At 45.5% G+C, this 6,703-nt stretch overlaps 1 protein-coding gene across 1 annotated transcript in view; it reads left to right on the forward strand.

Moving 5' to 3' along the window:
• The window catches only part of LOC106816552 (melanocortin receptor 4-like), a 20,388-nt gene that overhangs the window by 1,899 nt on the left and 11,786 nt on the right, over positions 1 to 6,703 (forward strand). The window lies entirely within an intron of this gene.

Consider the following 6,703-nt stretch of genomic DNA (forward strand, 5'->3'; position numbering starts at 1 on the left):
TGTGTGTGTGTGTGTGTGTGTGTGTGTGTGTGTGTGTGTCTGTGTGTTTGCAGCTGTTTAGGTGCTCGGAAAAAACCACCTTCGCCAGTAATGACAGAGTACATACGCATATGAACAGTAAACATGCGACATTGTATTTGCTTTTAATATATTCCTGTGTCCGATACGAATAATGGGATCTGTTTGTAGAATCTGTCAGAATTCGTCATGCAAATGGTTTTGAAAGACACGACCTCTGTTCATCCTTCACTTCAAACGCGTCCGTCCGCGATCTAGTCTGCCGCGGAGTGACTATCGTTGAATGCCATACCGTTAGATTGAATGGCGTTCGTGCGATAAAACCCGCGACACGGCGACAGTCTTGCTTGCGCTAATGAACACGTTTCTTATATATATATATATATATATATATATAATATACGTGCGAATGCGCGAGATCAAGTGCATCACGCGCTGGCGTCGCATTGTCACCTCCGGCCGTGCTACGTCGCAGTCGGCAGTCGGCAGCGCGATGGCTTCATTGTACAACCTTCCTCCGAGTAACCTCTCGCTGTCGGCGCTCGAAAACCTCAGCGCCGTCGTCGGAAGCAGCAGCGCGGGTACGACGGACGTCGGCGCCGTGCCCGAGGGCATTCCCAAGTGGTTCGCCTACCCGATGATCATCGTCAGTGTCGTCAACATCGTCGTCAACGCCGTCGTCGTGCTGGCGGTGACGCGCACGCCGTACCTGCAGGAGCCGGCGCACACGCTCATCGCCAACCTCGCCGTCGCCGACGTCGGCCTCGGTGTTCTTGGCCTGCTGTCGCCGGCGACGTTCGTCGTCGATCGGCCACCGATGGTCGTCTGCGTCGGCCACTTCGCCGTCATCACCTGCTTCGCGTTCGGCTCCCTGACAACGCTCATCGCTATCAACGTCGACCGCTACGTGTCCGTGTCGCGTCCGCTGCGCTACCATCAAGTCATGACTCCGCGCGTGGTCTCCGCCATGATCGCGATCAGCTGGAGCGTCGCCATCGTCGTCGGCGTCGTCAGTTTCGTCGATAACAACTGGTCCCCCGACAAGCCGTGTCTGTATGACGTCATCAGCGGCAAGGCGACGCTCCTTCTGGACGCCGTTTTCGTCGCTATCTGCGGCGCCGCTATCGTCGTCATCTATGCGTACATGATGCTCGTCGCTAGGCGACACCGTCGGTGCATCCAGCCGCTGCCGGCGCCGACGACGAGCAGCGGCTCCTCGCAGCCGACGGAGCTCCCGGAGGAGCTTCGCTCCTTCTCCGAGGCGCTGGTTAGGAATCTGAAGCTGGCAAAGACGTTCAGCATCGTCGTCGGCGCCTTCTTCGTCTGCTGGTCTCCGTACTTCGCCATGATGCTGCTGAGCGTGTTCGAGGTGCGACGGGAGCCGCTGGGGATGCTGCGCGGGGTGGGACACGTGATGGCCTGCTGCAACTCGAGCGTTAACTTCTTCGTCTACGCCGGACAGAGCAAGACATTCCGCAGGGCGTTCATGGCGGTGCTGCCCTCGCGCGGCGGAAACTAGAATCAGAAGCATCAATGGACGGACTACCGACGTCCCAGGTCCGTCGCCTTGATTGTTAGAATATCAGTAGGGTTCGTGTTTATGTTTGGACGAAGTGATCACTGATTGCAGTGTAATATCTATCTCGTTTAGCGCTCATTAGTATACGCGCCATGAGATCTTGTGTAATTCGTTGGCATTACATGAACAACTCGTGGATACCCAAATACTACTCTTACAAGTTACAAGGAATTGTTAGAAGGTATTAGCGAAACCTGAATGTCATTGAAACATAAAATAGTGTTTTCGCAAGTGGCGACGCACTTGTATTGGGACTTAATTGTTAACTAAGCACTTGGGAATTCAAGCATGGGGCAAGCTATGTGGTTCAAGGTTTCGTTTAGTTTAAATTTAGTTAATTTCTTTCAGACCATCTTTTTTTAAGATAGTGGCATTCATACTAGCCACGTGCTGTTTGCACACACACTGACATGGCATCACCACGCAAAAGAGCAACGCACAAGGTAAACTTAAGCCTGTGAAAGCCTCAATTACATACGGCATATATTATATATATGTACTAGCGGGATACCCGACGTTGCCCGAGGAAATCAGTGGCGTTGCTCAGTTGGTGACCGCTTGGTTGAAAGGAAAATACCCAAAAAATCTAACTATCTATCTATCCATGCATGCATGCATCCATCCATCCTTCCATCCCATTCCATGCCATCCCATCCCTTCCCATCGCACGGCATCCCATCCCATCCCATCCCATATCCCATCCCATCCCATCTCATCGCATCCCATGCCATCCCATGCCATCCCATGACATCCCATGCCATGCCATCCCATGCTATGCCATCCCATCCCATCCCATCGCACCGCATCCCATCCCATCCAATGCCATGCCATGCCATCCAATCCCATCCCATCCAATCCCATCCCATCCCATCCCATCCCATCCCATCCCAGCGCATGCCATCCCATCCCATCCCATCCCATCCCAAACAGTAAAAAATCATAAGAAATCAAAAGATAAAAGACATTAAAAAGAAAAGAAAAAAAAGAAGTAAAAAATTAAAAATAATACATACTAAAGAGGTAGGTATAAAGGGAAAAAAGGAAAAAAGGGGAAAATATGTTCCCCAGTCGGGACTCGAACCCTAAGGATTAGGCCACTGCGCCGTTGAGGGTATACACCCTGGATTCACACGTACGTGATGTTAATCTGTACGCACCGCCATCTATTGATGAATATAATTTTTATCAATTTTTAACTTTTTAACTTAAAATTTTTTTCTCAGACAGAACCATAACCATTCTCCCAGACGTGCTGATTCTGAAAATATCTTTAGTTTTCCTCTAGGTGCGGAGTTCTCTAGTTATGCGAGTACGGACTAATTCGGCGGGGGGCGGGGGGCTGGTAGGAGGTGAACAACTTTATATATATATAGATATTATATATATGCAATATACGGCATATATATATATATATATCAGGAGTAGATAATAGGGAAGGAGTGTGACATCAATAAACAAGGGAAATTCGTCATTTACTAGCCTTATAATACCTACGATTTACTACGCGTAACTCATCCAACTTGAGCTCAAATCGGACACAGTACATACGCCTAGCATCGTGCGAAATCGTTTCCTCGTATACACCCGCAATCCGGAGATACAGACTGAAACGTACGACACGATTCTCCATTCTTTGGCCATCAATCCAAATCCATTCGCGCGCCTCTAATTCAAACAAAAGGCAGCTACCTAACCACAGCTTGCTAACTCGGCGGGCAAGTGGCTCGCTGGGAGATTTGAGCCCGATCAGCTGCTGCTGATTGCGGTTGGCGTGCGTGCGTGAAGGCATGCCAGCTATGTGCAGAGGTGGCCTGTGTAGCTGTGTACCGGGTCAAAAGTTATCTCGACGAGTGTTGATGCCTAATCAGGTGTTTAAGTTTAATTGACAAGCTTTCGAGATTACATCTCTTCATCAGGTCAGCAGACATTTGCATAGAATCAAATAATCAAAACAAATACAATGCGTTATAGATAATCAAAAATGAATGAGTCACACAATTCGCGCGTTGCCATGAATACGGACGGCAACAGAACACGCACATATATATTACACACACACACACACACACACACAACACACAACACACACACACACACACACACACAACACACACACCCACACACACACATATATACACACACACACACACCACACACACACACACACACACACATACACACACAACGAAGCATGACTCAAAAATTACACGTAATTAAGTTATCGTTCATGCCCCTGGATTCAAACAACCAACCCTCAGAATTAATTTCTGCTCAGTCATGTGTCGACGGTGAGGTATTGTAATATGGTGTCAGTTGGCAGCCACAAACACGCACGTCATCAATGTGGTGATCCGGTTGTGTAAAATGGTCAGCAACCGGAAAACCATGCAAATTAAGGCGAATAAATCTTAGGTGTTCAACAAACCTATCCGCAAGGCGGCGTTTTGTTTCGCCAATATAGTAAATTGGCATTTAACGAATTCAATGGCGTAAATGAGGTTTGTCGACACGCATGTAAATGAATCCCGCACTTAAATTTGCCCGAGTCCCTTGACCCACAGGACTTATCGTGATAAATTGCAAGTAGCGCAACGTTTCGACAAACACGGGATGAGCCAGGTTGGCTCACGGGGTTGTCAGAGTTGTAAACGTTGCTTGAAACAAGAGTATCGCGGAGGTTAGTATCGCGTCTGTACGAGCATAAAGGTGGTTTGAAAAGATGGTTAACTGTGATTGGATCGTTTTGAAGAATTTTATAATTATCAATTAACAAAACTTTTGATGTGCAGGATTGAAGGGTGATAGTGTTAAACAATGGACATCTGTCTGACGTTTTATTAACGCCGTCGTTTTCTAGGGGTTATGAACGACGCCCGATTTAAGGGAAGTATCTTTTTTAATTTCTTGGCTAGATCAGAATTGATTATAGCCACGGCGTGTAAAACATTCAATCATGTTTGGAAGCTTTGTGGTTAAAATCAGTTTTTGAACTGCATATCTTTTTTAATCGTAACAATTGAGAATGTGGGAGGCTATTTTAGTGTAGGCGAGGGTGAGAAGAGAATTGCGATTTAGATAATAATGGGTGTCAGTTGGTTTAGAAAACACCGAGGTGGACTAAGTTTAAACCAGAGATAATAGCAACCATGTCCAGAAAAGGAAGACTATCAGATGATGTAGAGTATGTATAATTTAGACACGGTGGAAGATGTGACATGGTCAATAAAATTTTGCCAAATCAGAAAGTTTCATAGATACGGCGGCTCCAAAACATCATCAAATACTACGGAAGATAAAGGCTCGGTTTGGAGTCCAGTAAAGGACGCGAACAATTTTTGATTCAATGTAGCCGACAAATCGACACGCATATCTAGGGGCCCATGTTCATCCCCATAGCGACGCGCCATTACATATCTGAGTGATAAAAATCCATTGAAAGTATAACACGTTTTGGTTAAAACTAGTTCGGCCTAAACGTATCAGGTATCAGTATTCGGAAAATTATCAGACCGCTTGTCTAAAAATACCGTAAAGCAATTAAACCCTGATTATTAGGTATCACAGTGTATAAAGATTTTATGTCCAGTGTGAATATGAATCTATCTGTATCATTGTTAAAACGAAAATTCTCAAATATGCCTAGAGCATGAGACGTATCTTTGACGTATGTTGTTAGCGATTGTACCATAGGTGACAGTAAGTCTTCTAAGAAAGCCGAGATCTGTTTAGTAGGGAAACTGCAGTTAGAAACTATAGGACGTCCTGGTGTATCAGGCTTATGTATTTTTGGAAGCATGTAAAATCTGGCCGCTTTAGGTGTTTCAACAAGGCGGTTGGAAGCCTCTTTTGAAATATCGTTATTACTAATCAATGATGTAATTAGGTTTTTGACAAGAATTTGAATTTCAGGAGTTACATCACCGGCAAGTTTGGAATAAAAATTTTTATCCGAAAGTTGTTTATCACCTTCCCGAATGTAGAGATCTCGGCTCCATACAACAACGGCTCCCCCTTTATCAGCGGGTTTAATTACGATGTCCTGACGATTCCGAAGGGATCGGATCGCTGCAAGTTCCGTGGTGGTAAGGTTAGACGATCAAGCTCTGCGTGGATATGAGAAGTAGTTGGAAACTTCTTGACGACTCTTCGTGATGTAATAATCTAGAGCTGCAAAGCGACCTGTTTGCGGGGTCCAAGTAGAAGGGGTCTGCGGAAAGGATTGTCACATTTCTGGTCAACAAGCTCATCATCAGCAGCGTTCGACTTCATAAAATGAGCTGTAAGACGAAGGCGGCGGAAGAAACTCTCCACATCTCGCATGGTATTGTACTGATCTATTTGAGGTTTGATTGGAACAAAATTTAAACATTTACTTAAAGACGACACGTTCAGATTCCCCCAGTGGGAGTTTAGGTGGAACACACACGACGAGCTTTTTGTTGTAATAATTTGGAATCTGAGTCACTTGTCTAGACGATAAAAGTTGATCGAGTTTGGCATGTTTCTTCTTGTTCAAATGATCTTACCAATCACTATTAGCAAAGTGGATTTTTCGGCGAATTTGATGGAAAATCGACATAATTTTGTTCCAATCAAACCTCAAATAGATCAGTACAATACCATGCGATATGTAGAGAGTTTCTTCCGCCGCCTTCGCCTTAGAGCTCATTTTATGAAGTCGAACGCTGCTGATAATGAGCTTGTTGACCAGAAATGTGACAATCTTTTCCGCAAGTACAAGACCCCTTCCACTTGGACCCCGCAAACAGGTTGCTTCGCAGCTCTAGATTAGTACATCTCGAAGAGTCGTCAACAAGTTTCCAACTACTTCTCATATCCACGCAGAGCTCGATAATCCTGATCAACCAGGACGTCCTATAGTTTCTAACTGCAGTTTCCCTACTGAACAGATCTCGGCTTTCTTAGAAGACTTGCTGTCACCTATGGTACAATCGCTAACAATATACGTCAAAGATACGTCTCATATTATTGTTTCAGGGGAACAAGGGCACTGCTGATTAGATTTTAGGGAACAAGGGAGACTGTTCCATCTTTTGATGTGTTCACAGTTTTCTGAGGCTGTTTACAATAAACGTTGAAGTATTT

This window comes from Priapulus caudatus, unplaced genomic scaffold (genome assembly GCF_000485595.1).
Source record: "Priapulus caudatus unplaced genomic scaffold, Priapulus_caudatus-5.0.1 Scaffold1413, whole genome shotgun sequence".
NCBI classification, from domain to species: Eukaryota; Metazoa; Priapulida; class Priapulimorpha; order Priapulimorphida; family Priapulidae; genus Priapulus; species Priapulus caudatus.